Genomic DNA, 23641 nt, shown 5'->3' with positions numbered 1-23641 from the left:
GTTGTCTGAAAAGAAGTTTTATGACTTAGCTGAACTGGGGGCCCAGAAAGGGCACAGGAGGGAGTCTATTTATTTTCTGACCTCATGTGAGATGACATCAACTGAAAAGAACATACCAAGAGAAACTCAGTTTGGAACCACATAAGGGCGGAGAAGGAATCCATTTATTTCTAGAAAGCTCTGCTCTACTTTTTTGCTCGTCTCCTCCTGTCAGCAGGACAACACCCTTCCCCATTCCAAAGGAAAGACTCTGTCACACTTGGTCAGAGAAGACACATCTCACAAAGGTCTGTGAGGCTGAACTCAGAGAGAAAGCAGGACATGCATATATGTGGGAAGGGGAGAGCCAGGACTTTGCTCTGGAGGTTACTGTCGATTACAACATAGGGAGAAGTCAAAGACAAGAGGAGAAGGACAGGTTGGAGCCACAGTTTTTATTTTTTTTTGTTTTTTTTTAAAGAATAAAGAAGAGGAAGAAAGAGAAAGAGGAAGAAGGAGAGAGGATGGGGGTATTGCTTTATTGCCCGGGCTAGAATGCAGTCTGAATATGGGTATGCCTATAATTGTCCTTAATAATGGAGACATGAAAGAAAATGAGGGAAGAGAATAGCAAACAAGGAGCCAACCAAGATTTCTTTTAAACTTCTAAGTTGATATGATGTGGTACTGATGAGAGTGTATATTTTGTATATTTAAAGTGCAGAGTTCTATAGATGTTAATTACATTTACTTGTTCCAGATCTGAGTTCAAGTCCTGAATATCGTTGTTAATTTTCTGTCTCATTGATCTGTCTAATATTAATGGTGAAGTCTCCCACTATTATTATGTGGGAGTCTAAGTCTCTTTATAAGTCTTGTATGTCTGCGTATTCCTGTATTGGGTGCGTATATATTTAGGATCTTTAGCTCTTCTTGTTGTTGCATTGATCCTTTTATCATTATATAATGTCCTTCTTTGCTTCTTTTGATCTTTGTTGCTTAATTGTAACTTCTGCTTTTTATTTATTTATTTTAGCTCTCTGTTTGGTTGGTAAATTTTTCTCCATCCCTTGTTTGGAGTCTTTGTGTATCCTCGAATGTGAGATGGATCTGGATGCAGCATACTGATGGGTTTTAGTTTTTTATTCAAATTGCCTGTCTTTGGATTGGGGGATTTAGTCAATTTAAATTTAGAATTAATAATAATATATGTGAGTTTAATACTGCCATTAGCTGACTATTTTGTCCATTAGTTGATGTAAATTCTTCATTATATTGATGCTCTTTTTGATAATTTTTTTAGAAAGGCTGATACTGTTTATTCCTTTCTATGTGTAGTGGTTCTTTCAGAAGCTCTTGTAAAGCAGGCCTGGTGGTGATAAAATCTCTGAGTGCTTGCTTATTCACAAAAAACTTTATTTTTCCTTCACATGTGAAGCTTAGTTTGGCTGGATGTGAAATTCTGGGTTGAAAGTTCTTTTCTTTAAGGATGTTGAATATTGGCCCCCACTCTCTTCTGGCTTGTAGGGTTTCTGCTGAGAGATCTGCTATAAGTCTGATAGGCTTCCCTTTGTGGGTAACCTGACCTTTCTCTCTGGCTGCCCTTAGTATTTTCTCCTTCATTTCAACCCTGGTGAATCTGACGATTATGTGCCTTGGAGTTGCTCTTCTTGAGGAATATCTCTGTGGTGTTCTCTGTATTACCTGGAGTTGAATATTATCCTGCCTTACTAGGCTGGGAAAATTTTCCTGAATAATGTCCTGAAACGTATTTTCCAGCTTGGATTCATTCTCTTCGTCACATTCAGGTACACCGATCAAGCGTAGATTAGGTCTTTTCACATAGTCCCATATTTCTTGGAGACTTTGCTCGTTCCTTTTTATCCTATTTTCTCTAATCTTGTCTTCTTGTTTTATTTCATTGAGTTGGTCTTCGACCTCTGATATCCTTTCTTCTGCTTGATCAATTCGGCTGTTAAAACTTGTGCATACTTCACGAAGTTCTCCTATTGTGTTTTTCAGCTCCATCAATTCACTTATATTCCTCTCTAAATTGTGTATTCTTGTTAACATTTCGTCAAATCTTTTTTCAAAGTTCTTAGTTGCTTTAGATTGGGTTAAAACAAGTTCTTTTAATTCACAGAAGTTTCTTATTATCCACATTTTGAAGCCTGCTTCTGTAATTGGAACACACTCGTTCTCCATCAAGCCTTGTTCCGTTGCTGATGAGGAACTGTGATCCCCCGCTGAGGGAGAGGCGTTCTGATCTTGGGCATTCTCAGCCTTTTTTGGCCGTTTTCCTCCCTTCGTTATAAATTTATCCATCTGTGGTCTTTGAATTCACCGTCTTTGTAATTAGGTTTCTGAGTGGACGTCCAACTTACTGATTCTCAGCCCCGAAATCTGAGCAACCCACTGCACCGACCAAATCAGCGGCGTTAAGATTAATGGTGCTTTTCCGACTCTGCACCAAGAACCGTCGCTCCAAGGCGCCGGCAAAACCGCCTCGCCGGTCACAAGAGTCGCGCTGGCGACCCGTGGGGCTCCTCCGCTGGGAATCTCCTGGTGCGTGAGCAACAAGAATTCATGTGAAGGTGTGGCGTCCTCTCATTCTTTGCGCTTTCAGTGGGAGCTACAATCCCGAGCTGTTAGTGATCAGCCATCTTGGATCTCTCTCCCAGGTTGGAGCCACAGTTGATGCGGCCTTGAATGCCATGCTAAAAAGTTTGTAGTTTATCCTTAAGCATGCTGCAGTTTATCCCTAGGATCATTTTTACACCTTTAAAATTTAAATTTGAGACATTGTCTCAAAATAAAATCAATTATGTTTATGTTGCCCAGGCTGGTCTTGAACTCCTGGCCTCAAGCCATCCTCCTGCCTCAGCCTTCTGAATAGCTGGGATTTACAGGCATGCAGTATCATGCCCAGCTTACAGCTTAAAATAATTATTGTCATAATTATTTAAGCATTATTAAGTAATTAATTTACTATTAAGTAGGAAAAATAATTACAGAAATACTAGAAACTAGACATGAGCAATTTTAATCAAATAGAAATCAAAACCCCAAACAGAACAAGCCACAGTCATACGACACAGGGTAACCACGAGAACATTTTGGGGGAAAATGGTCTATATATGTATATTCATATCTGTTCAAACAAAAAAGAATAATGCTTTACACCTGCTTTTTTTGTTTTGTTTTTGTTTTTGTTTTTGAGGTGCAGTCTGGCTCTGTTGCCCAGGCTGGAGTGCAATGGCGCAAGCTTGGCTCCCTGCAACCTCTGCCTACTAAGTTCAAGCGATTCTCCTGCCTCAGCCTGCCAAGTAGCTGGGATTACAGGTGTGCACCACCACACCTGATTAATCTTTTTATTTTTAATAGAGATGGGGTTTTGCCATGTTGGCCAGGCTGGTCTTAAACTCCTGACCTCAAGCAGTCCATCTGCCTCAGCCTCCCAAAGTGCTGGGATTACAGGTGTGAGCAACTGCACCCGGTCTACACCTGGTTTTATGACCTGATTTTTTTTCATTAAACATTATAAAGTAGATTTCTTCACGTTATTTTCCTACATAGTTATTTCAGCTTTTTCTGACCTAACATTCCTGAGGAGTTGACACCTCTCATGAGTAACAAGGATTGAAAAAGGGGTGATATTTAAAAATGAGACACTCCCCTTTAATTAATTAATATATGTACAGGGTCTCTGTCACCCAGGCTGGAGTGCAGTGGTACAATCATGGTTCGCTGCACCCCTGACCTCTTGAGTTCAACGGATCCTCACCCCTCAGTCCACCAGTAACTAGGACTACACATTCATACTACCATTCCCAGCTGTTTTAAAATTTTTTGCAGGGATGATGTCTTACTGTATTCCCCAGGCTGGTCTTGAATTCCTGGGCTCAAGCAATCCTCCTGCCTTAGTCTCTCAAAGTGCTGGGATTACAGATGTGAGCCACCACACCCAGCCAGTACTCACCTTTTGACTTAGTAGTCTATATATCAATTTAGATGGTTGGGCTGTATTTCATTAAAGTCCTTATGGGACTATTTCAATTGCTTTTAATGCTGCACACTTGCCAATAATGCTTCAGTAAACATATAGGAATTTATAATTCTGTATACTGTTAAAAGAAAAACTTCAGCAGAATTAAATGTAAAGGAGTTTAATTGAGCAATGAAGGATTTGTGAATTGGGCAGCTCCCAGAATCACAGCCGATTCAGAGAGATTCCAGCACAGCCAAGTGGTGGAAGAAGATTTTTAGACAATAAAAGTGAAATGACGTACAGAAATGGGAAGTGAGGTATAGAAATAGCTGGACTGGTTACAGGTTGGTGTTTGTTTTATTTGAACAGTTTGAACACTTAGCAGTCTATGAGTTGTTGAAGTATGGCCTCTGGGATTGGCCAAGACTCAGCTATTGTTACAAGCGCACATGCTTCTGAATTAGGTTTTCAGTCTTGTCTGCCTTTTTTTTTTTTTTTTTTTTTTTTTTTTGAGATCAAGTTTCGCTCTTGTTGTCCAGGCTGGAGTGCAATGGTGCGATCTCAGCTCACTGCAACCTCCGCTTCCTGGGTTCAAGTGATTCTCCTACCTCAGCCTCCCAAGTAGCTGGGATTACAGGCATATGCCACCAAGCTTGGCTAATTTTTTGTTGTATTTTTAGTAGAGATGGGGTTTCTCCATGTCGGTCAGGCTGGTCTTGAACTCCAGACCTCAGATGATCTGCCTGCCTCGGCTTCCCAAAGTGCTGGGATTATATGTGTGAGCCACCATGCCTGGCCAAAACTTTCCTTTTTTCTTTTGAGACAAGTCTCACTCTGTTGCCCAGGCTAGAGCTATTAAGCTATGTTACAATACGTCCACAAGGACTCAAATACAGAAGTCTGGAGTCCTCCTCAGGCCATATTTACTTTGCTTTAACAATTCCCTCCTTTTGGTCATTTCTCAGATTTAAGAGATTGACTAAAACTTTAGTCCTTGATGTCACTATCACCATCATAAATGTATTTATTTGATTTTGAAACGCACTGGGAAACAGTAGAACAATGAGTTCTGCAAAGGTAGGAACAAGGACTGAGCAGAGGTTACCTCCTTATGTTGGAAGATCCTTTTATAGAAGAAAAACAAAACCTGGTCTGTTCTGGTCTAGGGTTTACGTGTTTCCCTAAAGTCTTAGTTTGATTATGTCACATTTAGCATGAGTGACTCCATTTTTGTTTGGTTTGGTCTGTTCGGGGCCTAGTATATGAGTTTCAGTCCAAAACAATGGCCTCCCATAATTTTGTTTAAAAATCCTCCCTTTTTGGTCGGGTTCTCATTTAGGTGAGAATGTGACCACAATTCAGGGCCTTAGCGTCACTCTCGGTTACTACCATTTTGCGTTTCTGATCTCGGTATGTCATTGATAGGTTACGACGTCCTCATGGCCATATATTGCTTTCAGTTCTTGTCATTCCAGTTGAAGAGAGACTATTTGACATTTTAGAGATGGCTGTAGGTAAACATTTAAAACCTTTGAGAGAATACAGTGTGCCAGGGAGACTATTATTATGACTACTGGGAGGATAATACCAAGAGTTCGGTGTATGTTCTTTGTTCAGTGTCTCTGCAAATAAAACCAGCTAAAATCAAATAGATCAAAGAATGAGTTACATGAAGAGTCTACTCGCCTAGATAAATGCTCTTTTCATTAATTCCCTACAACTGAATTTTGATAATTTACATTTGATGTATTTCTCTATAGGCCACAAGTGCCAGTAGCTGTATAGATACTTTTCTGTTTAGTCAATTCTACAAGTTAGTATAACTTTTACAAGAGAATTTAAAGTCCGTTGGGTAACTATAATCTTTACAGTAGAGCCCATTATAGAGCCTATCATGGGGGATACATTTCTAATTATTGTTTCTTTTATTCTAAACCATGGAAAAAGGACCTAACAAATGATGTATTTTTGGAAGAGTGAAGGCCTCTTGGCAATGTTATCTCTATGATGTGGATTAAGAGGAGTGAATCAATGTTCTGTTTCTGACTAATTATGAGGCAATGTATGTACCATTGAAGTTTTTCACCTACCTTGGGTCTTTCTCTTTTATCTATCAAGGTTATTCATGTATAGGCTGACTATAAAATCATTTACAAATAAAAATATACTCCGTTAAGTGTACATAACAGACCTTCTTTTCATTTCTTATTTCATTTCTCATTTCTCATGCCTCTATAAACAATGCAAAATTGTTTATAGAGGCATAAACAAGGAAAAAGTATTCAAAGATAAGAGTCTCATGATAATAGAATTCTTGATCCGTGATCTTGGGAAAAGTTCACATCAAGGATTTTCTCTTTTTGGGGGGAGAAATTTTCCTGGTTAGTTTTACCTTCTGGGTTCTAATGGGTGGACAGTTCCAAGAGTGTGGAGGGACTCTCTTCAGTTGTGAGATTGTAAACTCAAAGTTCAAGGTCCCAAAGTTTTGTTGCAGTGTGGATGGTATCAACGAAAAGAGTCTAACTCTGTAAAATATTTGAAGAGATTTATTCTGAGCCAAATATGAGTGACCATGGCCCATAACACAGCCCTCAGGAGATACTGAGAACGTGTGCCCAAGATGGTAGGGGCACAGCTTGGTTTCATACATTTTAGGGAGGCATGAGACATCAATTAAATACATTTAAGAAATACATTGGTTTGAACCAGAAAGGTGGGACAGCACAAAGCAGGGGGCTTCCAGGATATAGGTAAATTTAAACATTTTTTGGTTAATAATTGGTTGAGTTTGTCTAAAGACCTGGGATCAATAGAAAATAAATATTCAGGTTAAGCTGAAAGATTGTGGGGACCAAGGTTCTTTTGAAGTTTTTTTTTTTTTTTTTTGGAGACTCATACAATATTTTGATGTCTTCCTTGTCTTGTAATGTAATGCTAGAGTCAAGTTGGAAAGTAAGTCATTATATCTAGTGTTAAAGAAAACCCATCTGATGAGAATTTATGGTTTGTAGAACATGAATCCCAAGACTCCTTGGACAGGTATTTGGGCAAGACTAAAAAATCAGAGCTTAGTCCTTAATGGCAAGGAGAGTCTTTGATATTCTCAGAAGATTCAGTCTTGGGGTTCTAGCTTGTGAAGGAGTTGATTGTCCTCAGTGAACCATCAAAAGTTTTCTTTACCTGGTAAAAATATACTGTGACATAACTTAGTGTTGTAACATCAATCTTTCTATGTAGAAAGCTTTTCTATAACCAGAAAACATGTATTGAAAATGACAATTGAATGAAATCCATTTATAAATATTTAAATGACTCATCAGATAGTCAAATGTACCTGAAGCTTTGATTGTCTTCACAGGAATATGGGTTTGACAAACTAAACATTTGTTATAAACTATTTTAGCATTTATAATTTACCACACCAATATATTTAATTTGGATTATTTTATCTTTTCCATGATGAGTCATGGAATGTATAACTTCTAGTAAAAAAAAGTTTTAAGAACTCAGGAGAGACAAGGTGGGCTTCCTGGTTCTCCATGTGTCCATGTTTAATTAATATTAGACTTAGGTCTTCTTGAATACCAGTTGTTTTTCTAAATTAGGTGTATAGTACTGATAACTGATGGGTTATCATAGGTAATTTGGCTTAGACCATGGAGTTTATTTAATTGTATATTCAAATAATTTCAGTATCAGTTGATTTACCATGAAAATCTGGCAAAGTATTTTCTTGGTATTCAATTAATTTTTGTTTATTCAGGTGACTAGTTTTATAAACCAGTTGGTCTTTTCATTAAAGTTTCAGTAATTCTTACCCAGTTTAAATATGATTCTAAAGTTATTAGAAACCTGTATTTAAGAGTGTTTTTTAGCATCCTTTTTATCTTTTCATGAATCTCCTAAGAGATACCATATTCTAGGATTTTGTGTGTTTGTTAAGTTTTCAGAAACTGCATCAGTATTAAGCAATTAACTGTAGAAATGACTTTAAATAGTTATAGTTACACAATTGACAATGAAATTTGGTTATTTCTGTGGTCTATGATAACATAATAATTGTAATTATGATTGATAGCATATACTCCAACTCCTTATAATTTTAGAAATCCTATATAATTTTGGAACATATATTAATATTGTTCACTAAAATATAACCTGAAGAAGGTTAAACATTATTTTTTTGACAATGCTCCCTGTGTAACTTAATATGTTAAATAATCCTGTTTACCTTTCTTTTGGATGTCTCAGGGGCCCTCTGTAGTATTTCAATGTGAGAGGTTAGAAAAGAGCATTCTGAAGCTAAAATTTGATTTGAGGAAGTCTATTAAATGTGTTAAAGTTTTAAAGCACTTGATATTGGCCAGGTGCAGTGGCTTATGCCTGTAATCCCAGCACTTTGGGAGGCCAAGGTGAGTGGATCATGAGGTCAGGAGTTCAAGACCAGCCTGGCCAAGATGCAGAAACCCCATCTCTACTAAAAACACAAAAAAATTAGCAAGATGTGGTGGCAGTTGCCTATAATCCCAGCTACTCGGTATGCTGAGGCAGAGAATCTCTTGAACCCAGGAGGTGGAGGTTGTAGCGAGCTGAGATAGCACCACTGCACTCCAGCTGGGCAAGAGAGCAAGATTCTATCTAAAATAATATTAATAATAATAATAATAATAATAAATAAAAACACTTGATATTATGCTTAATCAGTTTGATGATGAAGTGAGATTTTTATAAACCTTTATAATCCTTTACAATTTTTCTGAAAACATAGATCAAATTTTTGTTGTTGTTATTTGTTTGTTTTTTGAGACAGAGTTTTGCTCTTATTGCCCAGGCTGGTGTGCAATTGTGCGATCTCAGCTCACTGCAAACTCCACCTCCTGGGTTCAAGCAATTCTCCTGCCTCATCCTCCCAAGTAGCTTGGATATAGGTACCTGCCACCACACCCAATCATGTTGGTCAGGCTGGTCTTAAACTCCTGACCTCATGTAATCCAACCGCCTCGGCCTCCCAAAGTGCTGGGATTACAGGCATGAGCCACCATGCCCGGCCCCCTGTTACGTTTTTATTTAGATGTTCAATTTGTGGAAAAACCTAATAATAATCCTTTAATTTTTGTGAGTATGTTCACACAGAGAATTTTTTTTACAAGATTAATTTTTCCAAATCTTTCACAATTTGTCCCAACTTTTAGATTTATCTAATTTAAAAATTCTCTCATTCTTTAAATTGGGCAAAAATTTACATTCTCATGCCTTTTTATAATCTTTTACCATAAAACTATTTCTCCAGCTGTCTCACTTACATGTTTTAATGGCAACTCTTAACAACTTTCACTTTGGGTGCATAAATTTCCCTTCATGAATCCTTTCATGACTTACACAGACCATCTATGACATGTTTGGACTTTGACTTGTCCTGAACATCTCTATTTTTGAATAACCAGTTATTTTTATTTTAGGACAAGAATTTATTATACAAGGTCTTTCTTGTATAAAATATCTTTTCTGTATAACCTTCTTTGTATAGTTAGGGTGTATGGTTAATTCCACATGTTTTCAGGCCTTATGTAGAATCAAATGCTCCAAAATAAATAGAACAATTTTTAAAAGTCAAAGAAGCAGTTTATGACCTTAAAGCATTTAGTAAACCTAATATCCAACCTGTATAATTTAGACCAAATGTATTTATCTTATCAATTATCTTTAAAGCTGTTATTTTCCAAAGAGCACTAAAGTTATGTGAACTAAAAAATATAGTTTTTTTTTTGAAATATTTGATTTAAGCACTTATTTTTCTTTAAGACAATTAGAGCTCTTTTATATAAACATTATACACACAACACATATGTATCTACACAGACAGAAGAAGATTAAGTAGCTGTAAGATTTTTCATTATGTTTTTAAGTTTCTTAATTGGATTACTGGCTTTTGGGTAGAGTTCTTGGAAGGAATGACTAGGAAGGCATATAGTTTATAGGGCCTAATAAGTAGACACAGATGGAGGGTAAAAACAAATCCCCAAAATTAAGGGTCTCTCTTTTTTTTTTTTTTTTTTTGAGATGGAGTCTCACTCTGTCATCTGGGCTGGAGTGCAGTGATGTGATCTTGGCTCACTGCAACCTCTGCCTCCCAACTTCAAGCAATTCTCCTGCCTCAGCCTCCCAAGTAGCTGGGATTAGAGGCACCTGCCACTATGCCTAGCTAATATTTAAAAAAAATTTTTTTTGAGATAGAGTCTTGCTCTGTTACCCAGGCTGGAGTGCAACGGCAGGATCTTGGCTCACTGTAACCTCTGCCTACTGGGTACAAGCAATTCTCCTGCCTCAGCCTCCCAAGTAGAGATATTTAGTCTCTATTTTAAAAGTACAAAAATTAGCTGGGCATGGTGTTTCATTATGTTGGCTAGGCTGATCTTGAACTCCTGACCTCGTGATCCACCCACCTTAGCCTCCCAAAGTGCTGAGATTACAGGTGTGAGCCACTGTGCCCTGCCAAGGGTCTCATTTTTATATTATATCCTGGATGCCCCCATACAGGGAAATGCTATTCGAGAAGACAGTGTAATGTTACTACTATGTATTTAATCATATAGCAACCCAAAGCCAATCAGTCCACCCTCCATGGGAGTCTCATTTCTCATTGAAGACGGAGACATCTCCAAACTTCTTAGATGGCCATGAGCATGTTTTTTTTGATCCAAACATGTAGAGCTGAGTCTTTCCCCATAACTGTCATTAGACACCTCTGAAAGTATATTTTCTACCTAGTTATTACACACCAAAGCCCTCTTATAATGTAATTTCTGATACTCTCCAAAGTAAAAAATGTCAGATAATGTAATGCAAAACAGAACAGAGACTTAGTTTTTGAAAGTAGTCTATCCAGTTCCAATTTTTGGAATTTCATGAAGAAAACACATTTTTCCCAAAATGGGGTCTGGCACCTCCTGTTTTTCCCAAGGCGTCTCAGGCTGTTAGGGCTTGAATATCTGCTTTTAATTAAGCTAACTTTTAACAATAGCGCTCTTTTAAAAAAGTTCTTTTGCCGGGCGCAGTGGCTCAAGCCTGTAATCCCAGCACTTTGGGATGCCGAGGTAGGTGGATCATGAGGTCAAGAGATTGAGACCATCCTGGTCAACATGGTGAAACCCCACCTCTACTAAAAATACAAAAAATTAGCTGGGCATGGAGGCGTGTGCCTGTAATCCCAGCTACTCAGGAGGCTGAGGCAGGAGAATTGCCTGAACCCAGGAGGCGGAGGTTGCGGTGAGCTGAGATCGCGCATTGCACTCCAGCCTGGGTAACAAGAGCGAAACTCTGTCTCATTAAAAAAAAAAAAAAAAAAAAAAAAAAAGTTCTTTTAAGCTGGGTGCGTTGGCTCATGCCTGTAATCCCAGCACTTTGGGAGGCTGAGGCAGGTGGATCACCTGAGGTCGGGAGTTTGAGACCAGCCTGACCAACATAGAGAAACCCTGTTTCTACTAAAAATACAAAAAATAGCTGGGCATGATAGTGCACACCTGTAATCCCAGATATTCAGGAGGCTGAGGCAGGAGACTCGCTTAAAGTGAATTGCTTGAGGTGGAGGTTTCAGTGAGCTGAGATCATGCCTTTGCACTGTAGCCTGGGCAAAAAGAGTGAAACTACATCTCAAAAAAAAAAAAGTTCTTTTAAATTACCCTGCTTTAGCCTGGTCAAATGACCAACATTTTGGGCTTTTAAACTTTACCAAGTAACCCTACTACAGGTGTTCTGAGAAAGGAAAATTCAAGATGGTTACAGGAGGGGAAGAGAATGGAGAATCAACAAATGGTAACGGTTATGCAGATATTAAACAAGAAAGGACTCATTTTCTAAGTGGGGAATTGAACCTGGGCTGTCTCTGTGAAAGGACAAAACCTCAGTTACTGAGTTACAGCACTAGGTAGTTTTTATTCCCCTTTCCAGAGGAAGTCTAAGAGTAGTCAATTTTGAGCTTGTAATGGCTTTTAATTACTTTAGGTAATTTTTAGAGTTAACTGTGACATGAACCTCAAAATTCTTGTTTCTTGGAATGCAGAGACCAATAAAAAGTACCACCATGTGGTCACAAGGTCCAGTTCCCAAGGACGTAAAACAAGATGGAGACCTCATCCAGTTTTTCGTTTGTTTCAGTGACGTTTGTTATCAACCAGTTTGTTGGGCATCTTGAGCAGCTTACGGGGTTTTAAGTCCACGTTCTGTCTAAAGAACTCCTCTTTATGATAGAACAATATAGGAAAACACATAAAGCATACCAGATTGGCAACAGTTTAAGACTAGCCACATAAATCCTTTTTTTTTTTTTATTAATTGAAACGTCACAGGCAATAAACAATGATTTTTATCATTCATTCAACCAGTTTATATAGAGAGAGAGGCAGAAGTCTGACTGGCAAGAAACTTTTGCTCTCTTGCTAACATGTCAGGCTTCTGGGTTCCTTTCCCTGAGTGGCCCTGGTGACCCGACTGGCTGCACCACAGCCCTGGGGGCCAAGCGACAACACAAAGGAAAATGATCTTTTTCTGTTTCATGGAACCACAGGCAAAAGCCTCTTGATTTTGCAAGTTGCCACCCAACTGGCTGCATGGAGGCACCAAATATTAATCTGCAAGGCTCAAACTTGCCCCCAGTGGGGCCCTGTCATCTTTAACCCATTTTTAACCAAGAGGGACTTAACTGAGGGGAGGGCCTCTAACCCAATGCCATCCTTTACTCAGGTAAAATATACCCCATTACTTATCCAAAGTCAGTCAAATGGTGCTGTAGTCTATTTCCTTTGGATGGGGATAGTACTAAATTAAAAGGTTAGCAGATTTAATTTTTGGGACCCCTCATTTTTATTAAATAAAATTAATTAATTAATTTTTTGAGATGGAGTTTCGCTCTTGTTGCCCAAGCTGGAGTGCAATGGCATGATCTCAGTTCACTGCAACCTCCACCTCCTGGATTCAAGCAATTCTCCTGCCTCAGTCTCCCAAGTAGCTGAGATTACACGCCTGTGCCACCATGCCCAGCTAATTTTGTATTTTTAGTAGAGACAGGGTTTCTCCATGTTGATCAGGCTGGTCTTGAACTTGTGACCTCAGGTGATCTGCCTGCCTCAGCCTCCCAAAGTGCTGGGATCACAGGCGTGAGCCACCATGCCCAGCCTGGGAGCCCTCATTTTAAAATGTACTTCAGTGTGGTGGTGTTCGTTCAGAACATTCCACTGTAAGTTGCCTTTAGGAAGATTTCATCATTTCTGTAAGACTATGCTATTTTCTGTGTTTAATGTGTAAGTCAGAAGGAACTCAGTTTTCCAGAAATTAAGGATCCCATTTTTACCTTAAATATTGGCTTTACTCTCAGGTGCCCTTGATTAACTTAGTCAATGATTTTTTCCCCCTACCTAAGCGTATAAGAAAAATGAAACAAAGGGATAGAACACAAAAATTCCTGCAATTTTTTCAAAGTCAAATTTTATTCTCCCTGTAAATTTACCACCAGTTTCTTTATGATTCAGTCAGATGTAAGAGGCCTCTAACTGGATCCAAGACAGATAATTACCCAATTCTGATACCATGTGTTAAAAGGAAAAAAAATCAGCTGAATTAAATTTAAGTGAGTTTAATTGAGAAATGAATGATTCACGAATCAGGCAGCCCTCAGAATCAGCAGATTCAGAGACTCCAGCATAGCCACGTGGTGGAAGACGATTTCTAGACAAATAAAGGGAAGCGATGCCTATGGGTGATGGGACTAAGGATGTACAGGATCAGGGGACATAAACAACTTTTTTCTTCCTAAAGTGGGAAACTTGAGAACTAATAGGATGCTGGGGAAGATCCCTTTGCTAGTAACAAGTGGCTGCCTGACTTTTGATTCAGTGTTGCTGCAGTGGGTGGGTGTGTCTCTGACCTTGCCTCCCCTACCCCGCTGCAGGCAATGCTTTTCCCTCTTTCTCTGTTTTTCTGTTACTCAGGGCAACTGTCCACTTTTCGTCTTTTTCAGAGACCACATGTTGAAACTCCTGGTCAGAAGATCATTCCACCCCACTCTGAGTGGTTTGACTTTGTAACCACGTGGCAGTACTTTCTTTTGGTCTCTGCCATTCAGCGGACTGGAATTTTACATGTCATAGCTCCAAAAATTATCTTGAGGCTGGGTGTGGTGGCTCACACCTGTAATCCCAGGACTTTGAGAGGCCGAGGCAGACAGATCACCTGAAGTCAGGAGTTTGAGACCAGCCTGACCAACATGGAGAAACCCCGTCTCTACTAAAAATATAAAATTAGCTGGGCATGGTGGCACATGCCTGTAATCCCTCCTGGCTACTTGGGAGGCGGAGGCAGGAGAATCGCTTGAACCTGGGAGGTAGATGTTGCGGTGAGCTGACATCATGTCATTTGCACTCCAGCCTGGGCAACAAAAGCAAAACTTCATGTCAAAAAAAAAAAAATTATCTTGAGCAATTGAAAGCCATTGCAAGCTAAAAATTGGCTGCTCTAAACCCCTTCTGGGAAGAGAAATAGAAATTGTCCAATGCTGTAACCTGTAAAGTTACTTTTGGTAAAATTCAAAAGCCAGAAATAATGGCAATTTGGCCTGGCTAAAGTCAGGTAATGAGAGATTTTAAAGGAATCTTTTTTTTAAAGAGCTCTATGATTAAAAGTCAGCTTATTCAAGCTCTAACAGCCTGGGACTCCTCCTTGGAGTAGGCGCTACAGACACTGTTTTGGGAAAAGCCTGTGTTTTCCTAATGAAACCTCAGGAATTAAAAGTGAATAGATCCTTCTCAAAATCTAAGGCTCTTCTGTTTTACATTGTGTTATCTGACGTTTTTTACTTTTGGAGGTAACAGAAATTACTTCACATTATATGAGAGCTTTGATGTGTAATAATTGAGTATGAGTAATGGCAGTTATGGGAGGATACTCAGTTCTTTGCACGTTTAGATTAGAGAAGCATGCTCTTGGCACCTGTAAACTAAGGCAATATCCCAACCCTACCACTGAGAAATAAGACTCCCATGGGGAATGGGCTAATTGGCTTCCGATTGGTTTGCAATGAAATGTACAGTTACCAGGCATGGTGGCTCACGTCTGTAATTCCAGAACTTTGGGAAGCCAAGGCAGTCAGATTGCTTGGGGTCAAGAGATGGAGACCAACCTGGCCAACATGGTAAAACCGCATCCTACTAAAAATACAAAAATTAGCCAGTCATGGTGGTGCATGCCTGTAATCTCAGTTACTTGGGAGCCTAAGCCATGAGAATTGCTTGAATCTGGGAGGTGGAGGTTGCAGTGAGCTGAGGTTGTGCCACTGCACTCCAGCCTGGACGACAGGGTGAGACTCAAAGAATTGCATGGTAAAATCTTTGCACTGCCTTGTTCTCTTGCATTTCTCTTTTAAGGATCCAGGATCCAGTATAAAAATGAGACCCTTCATTTTGGGGATTTGTTTTTGCCTTTCAGCTGTGCCTGTCATAGAAACTGTATGCTTTCCTGGCCTTTCCCTCCAAGGGCTCCATCCTGAAGCCAGTAATCCGATTAAGAAAGTGGCAAATGAGGCTGGGTGAGGTGGCTCATGCCTGTAACCCCAGAATTTTGGTAGGCCAAAGCAGGTGGATCATTTAAGGCCAGGAGTTTGAGACCAGACTGGCCAACATGATGAAACCTTGTCTCTACCAAAAGTACAAAAAATTGACTCAGTGCAGTGGCTCACGCCTGTAATCCCAGCACTTTGGGAGGCTGAGGAGGGCAGATCACAAGGTCAGGAGATCAAGGCCATCCTGGCCAACATGGTGAAACCCTGTCTTTACTGAAAATACAAAAATTAGCTGGGCATGGTGTTGGGCACCTATAGTTCCAGCTACTCGGGAGGCTGAGGTAGGAGAATGGCTTGAACCCGGGAGGCAGAAGTTGCAGTGAGCCAAGGGTGCACCACTGCACTCCAGCCTGGGGGACAGAGTAAGACTCTGTCTCAAAAAAAAAAAAAAAAAAGTAGCCAGGCATGGTGGCACATACCTGTTAATTCCAGCTACTCTGGAGTCTGAGGCATGAGAATTGCTTGAAGTTGGGAGGTGGAGGTTGCAGTAAGCCAAGATGGTGCCACTGCACTCCAGCCTGGAGACAGAGTGAGACTTTGTCTTAAAAAAAGAAAGAAAAGAAAAGAAACTGGCAAAAAAACTTACAACTACTGAATCTTCTTCTGTCTGCTTATTTATATGTGTTGTATGTGATGTTTATAAATGAAAGAGCTCTGATTGTCTTTAAAAATGAGAGCTTAATTCAAATATTCTTGTCAGAAAAGTAAAAAGTGTAGTCTTTTAGTTTATGTGACTTAAGTAATCTTTGGGAAGTAAAAACCGTTTTACATGCAAGGTATGTGAGAAAAGTGAAATGCGTTTTTGGTAAAAGATTATAAGAAGGCATGGGAATATATATTTTTTTATGCTTAAGGGGTTAAACTATTGTTTCAAGTTAGGATAAAGCTGAAGTTTTGTGCAAGTTGTGAAAGGTTTGTGAAAAACCTTGTAAAAGAAAATCTGGTTTTACAAACCTTGTAAAAGAAAATCTGTGTGTGAATCTATTGGCTAAAGTTAGAGGGTTATTCAGTATTGGAATAAAAGCACAACAGGTTTTTCTTAGAGCACTGATCTGCTCTTTCACAAAAATTTGTAAAGCATTGCAAAAGTGTTTCAAGACTCTTACCTTATGGTCAGACATAAAATTGGATAGATTTGTCTATAAGATTTTATTAAGAATTGGCTTTCACATTAATAGTACATTAATGCAAAGGTGAAACTGCTTATTTGGTATAAAAATCATATAGGAAGTACTGCCAAATGTGAAATGGTGGCTTTCTTTGCACAGTATTTGTATAAATATGTTATTGGTATGTGTTCCAAAATTCTGGGAAACCCCTATCATTCTGATATGACTTACTGTCTGTTATGAATAATCATAATTGTTATGTAAAATTATTGTGTTCCACAGAGGTAACCAAAATTCCTAATCCATTGCAGCTTTAATAATGGCTGTCCTAGCTGGGTGCAGTGGATCACCCCAGTAATCACAGTAGTTTTTTTTTTTTTTGAGATGGAGTCTCACTCTGTCACTCAGGCTGGAGTGCAGTGGCATGATCTCAGCTCATTGGAACCTCCAACTCCTGGGTTCAAGTGATTCTCCTGCCTCAGCCTCCTGAGTAGCTGGGATTACAGGCGCATTCTACCACACCCAGTTAATTTTGTATTTTTAGTAGAGATGGGGTTTTACATGTTGGTCAGGCTGGTCTCAAACTCCAGACCTTGTGATCCTCCCATCTTGGCCTTCCAAAGTGCTGGGATTACAGGAGTGAGCCACTGTGCCCAGCCAATCCCAGCACTTTGGGAGGCTGAGGCAGGCAGATCACTTGAGGTCAGGAGTTAGAGACCAGCCCTGGCCAATATGAGGAAACCCCGTCTCTACTAAAAATACAAAAATTAGCCAGGTGTGGTGGTACACACCTGCAATCCCAGATACTTGGGAGGCTGAGGCAGGAGAATCGCTTGAGCCCAGGAGGTGGAGGTTGCAGTGAGCCATGCTTGTGCCACTGCACTCCAGCCTGGCAATGGAGTGAGACCCCATCTCAAAAAATAAAAATAAAAATAAAATAGAAAAAAATAAAAATAATAACGGCTGTCCTAAGTTTTTGTCGTCCATAGACCATTCTCATCTTGTTTTAATCCTCTTCAAAAGTGTGTATAATCAGCTATAGAAATTTGACAAGTGCTCTTTAGTGCAGGTTTCTGATGACTCTGAAGATTGTGACATTAGAATAGAGGAAAAATCTCTTTAGACTCTCATGGAGAGTTGTATTGTTCATGAATATCAACAGGAGTTAACTGCATGTACTGAACTAATAGAAGATTGAAGTAATCTTTTTGACCTTTTGCTTAAAATTGCTAATCCTTTGTTTTGTATTTCAGAGTCAAGGCAATTTCTCTTTTGAGCTATTTACAGCTTTTAACAATTGAGTAAAGTATATTCCTGTGAACAAAATTTGGAGCATATTTGGTTTGTCTCTACTCAATTTCTCTTTTCAAAAAAAGCTTATTTTCGCAAGCGAATGGATCTTAGTATGCTTTATCATTAGTAAAAATGGGAAACTGGAAAGAGAAAAAGATTATGTTTCAATAACTATGGTACACCTGCAGTTAGAGTCTAGTCTCATCAGTTCTTTTAACCTTTTTTTTTTTTTTTTGCCCTGCAATTTAGACAGACTGCTTATTCCTGTGAACCAACCAGTGATCTTTGGCTACAGCTCAGAAGAAACAAGACAGATGAATGGGTACTGTAAAAAAGTTTGAATCAAAGTATTCTAATTCTAGGCACGTGTTGGAATCAGCTGGCAACCCTGTATCAGCTTGGATCCAACAGTTGTCCGGTTCATGGAAATCCTTCTAATTTAGTTTACTTGGGATAATTTTACTTATTTTGCTTTACTGTTATGGAACATATTGCTGTTGTATTCTTTGTGGAGGAATGCAGGATAAGCTTTTTTTTTTTTTTGAGACGGAGTATCACTCTTGTTACCCAGGCTGGAGTGCAATGGCACGATCTCGGCTCACCGCAACCTCCACCTCCTGGGTTCAGGCAATTCTCCTGCCTCAGCATCCTGAGTAGCTGGGATTATAGGCACGCGCCACCATGCCCAGCTAATTTTTTTTGTATTTTTAGTAGAGACGGGGTTTCACTATGTTGACCAGGATGGTCTCGATCTCTTGACCTCGTGATCCACCCGCCTCGGCCTCCCAAAGTGCTGGGATTACAGGCTTGAGCCACCGCGCCCGGCCGGATAAGCTTATTGAATGTTTCCTTAAATTGAACACTTACTAATCTTTTAGACAGCACCTTTCATTGGAACTCAAGGTTATGAATGGCCTTCACCATACTGATGCTTTCTGACTGGGTGCCTCTCTACCACACATCAAGAGACCCTAACTGTTAAGCAGGAATATCATTGCCCCTATTCAGCCTGAAGAAGTTACAGAAGACAGATCTTCATCCCTCTACAACTCAGGATTAAGGGTTCTCTTATAAATGGGAGAGGGGAAATATGTCAGAGGCATTCAAACCAGAGCTGTCAAGGTCACCAACTGCGAGGGTCTGTCCTGACTCAACAACAGATGAATAAAGTACACTGACACACAGGCATTATGCTTTGCCAGTTTGACTGAGTGTCTGGGATGCTTACAGACTCCCTGGAGAGTGCTCTAAACAGTTGTGACTGCTGGCCCTCACCAGCCAGTGAGACTGGCATTTATTCAGTATAGATTTAATAACAGAGGCTCTAAGTCAACACACTTATGGGGAAAGATTAAAGGCCAGGTTCCGAGAGCCTAAGGCAAACACCATTAGAGAGTAATCTTCCTGATTGACCTCCCCCGAGAGGACCATCCAGCTCAAAGTTTAGTTTTAAGGCCACATGAGTAAACAAGTTATTCAGATAAATTCCTCCACATACTCTAGTTATTTGCTTTTCTTATTAACTAAATGTAAAGGAGATTAGGCTGCCTTTGGCCAGTACTTCTACTGAAACTATGCAAAAGCCTCTCAGCCTTCCAAGGTTTGTGATTATTTCTTATAGCTATCTCTAATATTTTTCCTTTAATATTTTTGCCACTACCCTCAGTGAATCCCCACCCTGAGTGAATACCCACGCAGAGCAACTCCATTTTGGACTCCATCTTGAATAGAAGAGACCTATGGGGCTGCATTTTCAGGAGGTTAGGTATTTGTAGTCACAGGAAGAGACAGAAAGTTGGCACACTATACAGGTTACAAAGACCTTGCTGATAAAACAGCATACAGTAAAGAAGCTGACCAAATTCTACCAAAACCAAGATGGCAATGAAAGTGTCCTTTGGTCATCCTCACTGCTCATTATACATTAATTATAATACATCAGCATGCTAAAAGGCACTCCCAAGCCAGGCGCGGTGGCTCAAGCCTGTAATCCCAGCACTTTGGGAGGCTGAGGCAGGTGGATTATGAGGTCAAGAGATCAAGACCATCCTGGTCAACATGGTGAAACCCCGTCTCTAGTAAAAATACAAAAAATTAGCTGGGCATGGTGGCGCATGCCTGTAATCCCAGCTACTCAGGAGGCTGAGGCAGGAGAATTGCCTGAACCCAGGAGGCGGAGGTTGCGGTGAGCCGAGATCGCGCCATTGCACTCCAGCCGGGTAACAAGAGCGAAACTCTGTCTCAAAAAAAAAAAAAAAAAAAAAGACACTCCCACCAGCACCATGACAATTTAGAAATGCCATGTCAACATTAGGAAGTTACCCTACATGATCTAAAAAGGGGAGAAACCCTCAGTTCCAGGAATTGCCCACCCCTTTTCCAGAAAACTCACGAATAATCCGCCCTTTGTTTAGCATATTATCAAGAAGTAACAATAAGTATAAGCAATTGAGCATCCCATGCTGCTGCTCTGCCTATGGAGTAGCAATTCTTTATTCCTCTACTTTCCTAATAAATTTGTTTTCACCTTACTCTATGGACTTGCCCTAAATTCCTTCTTGCATTAGATCCAAGAACCCTCTCTTGGTCTGGATTGGGACCCCTTTTCAGCAACAATACAGTTAAAATTTTTGTCATCTAGAAACATCTTAATTGCCTTTTAGCTCATCTATGTTTTCTTCAACTCCCGATGCCCTTTCTTCTACCTCTTTCTCTTAGTCCAGAGAGAAGACAGGATGACAGGGAGGCTACTCCAATGTGACTGAGATTTTCAGAAGGTAAATGGATTTGGTCTCTGCAGTGAAAGGAAGGATTTCCTTAAGGCTGTAGCTTCCTTAAATTTCAGGCCTTCTTCCTGATATTTGTTTTGAAAAAAATCAATGAAGAAAGTCCATCAGGTGTTTCTCTGTGACTGTTTGTTACATTAAGTGGAGGAACATTAAATGTCCTAAAGTATAGGAAATACCTGATTACAGAATAAGAATTTAGAACTGAAAATAACTAAAGGTTGTTCCCAAGCTTAACAGATGTGGTTCCATGTTAAAATTGGAAGAATAAATAGGTAAAATGTCTGACATTTGAGATATAATAAAATCAAATGCCAACAGAACTAGCCTGGTCAACAAATAGGAAATGATGGAGGCTGCAGGAAACCCTTGAGAACAGGTTTTGTCTAAAATTTATCTTCTAAACAGAGTGGTGGCCCCTACTCTCAGCTTTAGCTAATTGTTACCATGTAGAAACACAAGCCCTGTGTCATCAGATTTTTCTCATTTTTCTTTTTCTTTTCTGAGATGGAGTCTTATTCTGTTGCCCAAGCTGAAGTGCTCCTGGGTTCAAGCAATTTTCCTGCTTCAGCCTCCCAAGTAGCTAGGCCTACAGGCACACACCAGCATGCCTGACTAATTTTTGTATTTTTAATAGAGACAGGGTTTTGCCATGTTGGCCAGGCTGGTCTCGAACTCCTGAACTCAGGTGATCTGCCCACCTCAGCCTCCCGAAGTACTGAGATTATAGGCATAAGCCACTGCACTGGGCCTCCCATTTTTCAAGAGAAGCCAAATTGGGGTTTTCATGTGAAATCTTTGTTTAATCCTGGCTCAAGAGTTTCTTATAACAGTGTTTTAGCTAAATTAGACACAGCTATATAATGGATACAGTATATGGGATGTCATTTCTGACTTCTGGTTTGGAGAAAGGTTAAAATGCAGAGTAAAGGAGATGAATTCCCTTTTCTATCTTAACCATTGACCTTGGAGAAATGTAGCTTTGTAGGCTCTTTAGAATGGAAAAAAGACTGATGGGTAGACCTTTGAGGTAGACCAAAACTGGAATGCTTAAAAAGTCCAAGTAATCATCTTACCTTGGTCTCCCAAAGTGCTATTATTACTGGTGTGAGCCACTGCACCTGGCCGAGGTGATAATTTATTTTATTGAAATAGAATTTTGCTGTTGCCCAGGCTGTAGGGCAAGCAGTGGTGTGATCTCGGCTCACTGAAACCTCTGCTTCCTGGGGTCAAGTGATCCTCCCATCTTAATATCCTGTATAGCTGGGACTACAGGCGCGATCCACCATGTCTGGCTAATTTTTGTGTTTTTTTTCTAGAGACGAGTCTCACCATGTTGTCCAGGCTGGTCTTGAACTCCTGAACTCAAGCGATCTGCCCACCTCAGCCTCCCAAAGTGTTGAGATTACATGTGTGAGCCACTTTGCCAGGTCCCAGTGATGATAATTTTGAACACAAGCAGCAACTTCTTTCCAAGCGACCCTCATCCATCTTATTGCTGCAATGAACATAAACAAACAAAAAACCCCTTTCTTCAATTATTTTTTTCTTATAAGTATTTGCATTAGAAGATAGTTAACCTTTTTTGGCCGGGCGCAGTGGCTCACGCCTGTAATCCCAGCACTTTGGGAGGCCAAGGCAGGTGGATCACGAGGTAAAGAGATCGAGACCATCCTGGTCAACATGGTGGAACCCGTCTCTACTAAAAATACAAAAAATTAGCTGGGCATGGTGGCATGTGCCTGTAATCCCAGCTACTCAGGAGGCTGAGGCAGGAGAATTGCCTGAACCCAGGAGGCGAAGGTTGCAGTGAGCCAAGATTGCGCCATTGCACTCCAGCCTGGGTAACAAGAGCGAAACTCTGTCTCAAAAAAATACAAAAATTAGCTGGGTATGGTGGTGACTGCCTGTAGTCCCAGCTACTTGGTAGGCTGGGCATGAGTCACTTGAACCCAGGAGGCAGAGGTTGCAGTGAGCCAGGATTGCACCACTGCATTCCAGAGTGAGACTCTGTCTCACAAAAAAAAAAAAAAAAAAAAAAAAAAAAAAGTTACCCTTTCTCTCTCCCTTGTCATCTCTTGTGGTTCCAACAATGCAACATGATTTCAGATAAATTCACTATCTTGGCTACTCTCTTTTGAGTATCACTTTACATCAGGCGTCCCCAAACTTTTTACACAGGGGGCCAGTTCACTGTCCCTCAGACCGTTGGAGGGCCGCCACATACTGTGCTCCTCTCACTGACCACCAATGAAAGAGGTGCCCCTTCCTGAAGTGCGGCGGGGGGCCGGATAAATGGCCTCAGGGGGCCGCATGCCGCGGGCTGTAGTTTTGAGACACCTGCTTTACATAGATATAGGAGGACTATTTGTCTTACTTGAACATCACTCAGATAAAGGACACAAGAAAGCACCTTCTCTGTTAAAGGGTTCCAATGCTAGCTAATTTAGTTGTGATTGGCAATGCAGTTTTTAACTTCCCTCTGGCCCCAGGACATCGGACATCATGCATTAGCAAAAGGCAGGGCTTCTGTTTTTTGTTTACATTATAATGCACACTATGGTTGCACTGAAATAAAATTTTCTCCTTTTAACAGCTCATAGCAAAGTTCAAGGTAAATCACAATCACATTAGGAACATTTTGCGTTGCATTATCCTGTAATTCTGTAATACAGGGGTCACATTTAACCAAGCTCTAGGTATATTTTCTGATGTTTTCATTCTCTACTTTTTTTTTTTTTTTTTTTTTTGAGCCGTAGTTTTGCTCTTGTTACCCAGGCTGGAGTGCAATGGCGCGATCTCGGCTCACCGCAACCTCCGCCTCCTGGGTTCAGGCAATTCTCCTGCCTCAGCCTCCTGAGTAGCTGGGATTACAGGC

The 23641-nt window shown here is 40.2% G+C and overlaps 1 long non-coding RNA gene across 1 annotated transcript in view; it reads left to right on the top strand.

The window, feature by feature from the left end:
- LOC141583532 (uncharacterized) overlaps window positions 1-19928 on the top strand; it is a 33397-nt gene extending 13469 nt beyond the window's left edge. Inside the window, exon 3 of the long non-coding RNA XR_012516183.1 lies at window positions 18227-19928. This is a non-coding gene — a long non-coding RNA (uncharacterized LOC141583532). The remainder of the gene's footprint in view (window positions 1-18226) is intronic.
- The last annotated feature ends 3713 nt before the right edge of the window (window positions 19929-23641 follow it).

The sequence above is a fragment of the Saimiri boliviensis genome, chromosome 1 (assembly GCF_048565385.1).
Source record: "Saimiri boliviensis isolate mSaiBol1 chromosome 1, mSaiBol1.pri, whole genome shotgun sequence".
In the NCBI taxonomy this organism is placed as follows: Eukaryota; Metazoa; Chordata; class Mammalia; order Primates; family Cebidae; genus Saimiri; species Saimiri boliviensis.
This window is presented reverse-complemented; position numbering and strand designations above follow the sequence as displayed.